General features: G+C 37.5%; 1 long non-coding RNA gene across 1 annotated transcript; it reads left to right on the top strand.

Annotated features, from left to right (window-relative positions):
- Nucleotides 1–739: 739 nt before the first annotated feature.
- On the top strand, nt 740–1,055 carry LOC107576355 (uncharacterized). Its single transcript, XR_001608039.1, has 3 exons — nt 740–788; nt 892–956; nt 1,043–1,055. It is a non-coding gene; the product is annotated as an uncharacterized lncRNA (long non-coding RNA).
- The last annotated feature ends 253 nt before the right edge of the window (nt 1,056–1,308 follow it).

Here is a 1,308-nt window from a genome sequence, read left to right as displayed (position 1 = left end):
ATCTGTCTAAGAAGCAAGAGTCTGGAAATGCTAGTTTAACTTGTCACGTGACAAATCAGATCTTCAATTAATTTGGCCAAATCAGATCACTTAAAGCTGTTCACACCAAGAACAAGAACTATAATGAGAACTATTTTAGCATCCACACCAACAGACGATACTGTTCTGTTTATTATAAGCATGCGCTGTGGTTATGTTGTCTGCCATAAAATGCTCAAGCTCTTTAAAGTCTTGTGGATTCTGATTGGCTGTCAATGTTTTTATTGTTCATCAGCTGAAAAAAAAAATTGTTCTGAAAGAGATTACAACGATATTGTTCCTCTGTGTAATAAAATGTTAACTCTGAAATGTTCCTTTCATTCTGTTAAAATTACACACAAAATTCTGCCTTTCTCTGCCTATTTCTCTTCATCTTATTCCTTTACTCCCTCACTCACTTACACATTCTTTTATGCTCTGTTGTAAGGTAGAAACTGAGAGTTTGCATGATGGCCTTTTCTCAGACTCTGAATCTGATGTATACAGATGAACTCAGGAGCCTGCGAGAGCCAGGGAACTTGAGCTTGAAGTATATAATTATAACTGCTTCATTTATATGTTTAAACAACAATAATAATTAAACATGGGGTCAATAAATATGTTCTTGTTTAAGACCAAAAGACCAAAAACACAAAGAAAATCAGTCACAGCAAGCCAGCCAAACCAGTCCTGATGAATGAGGAATGAACCTTGTGCACATGTGCACAAACAGAAAAGACAGAGAGCTGAAAAGTTGCACATTTCCATTGGTATGTCTGTATTCAATGCAGTTATGTGTGGTACAGCATTGATGTTGATCTCTCAAAAGACTCTTCAAGTCAAATCATTTTTCACATATGCATCTTTTTATAGCTCCTAGAATGAGCAAATCAGCTGTGCATCATCTCTGGGATTTGGGCAGAAAATGACTGAATATGGTGAGTACTGACACCTGCACCTGTATTCACCAACACCATTTCTCTGGAGTTAATGTTGACTTATTGTTTTGTCTGTTTGTTTGAAGGAAGATGAAGCCAATTCAATGGCCGCCAAGTACTGCACTGCTGCCTGAACCCATCAGGTATCTGCTGTGAAGACTGCATTCACAAACAGCTCTACTGCGACAGCGCAGATGTTACGGCCCATAAAAGTAAATTTCACAACTGAACAACTGCAAGATAGTTGTGGAGGGATTCTTTTGGCCCATACCTCCAACAAACTCCAACAAGAATCAATGGTAAGTCCTGAGCAACAAATAGAAATAAAAATACTGTATATTGTTTACTGATT

The sequence above is a fragment of the Sinocyclocheilus grahami genome, unplaced genomic scaffold (assembly GCF_001515645.1).
Source record: "Sinocyclocheilus grahami isolate Dianchi unplaced genomic scaffold, SAMN03320097.WGS_v1.1 scaffold3569.1, whole genome shotgun sequence".
NCBI lineage: Eukaryota > Metazoa > Chordata > Actinopteri > Cypriniformes > Cyprinidae > Sinocyclocheilus > Sinocyclocheilus grahami.
Note: the sequence above shows the minus strand (reverse complement) of the source record. Positions and strands in the feature narration are given on the sequence as shown.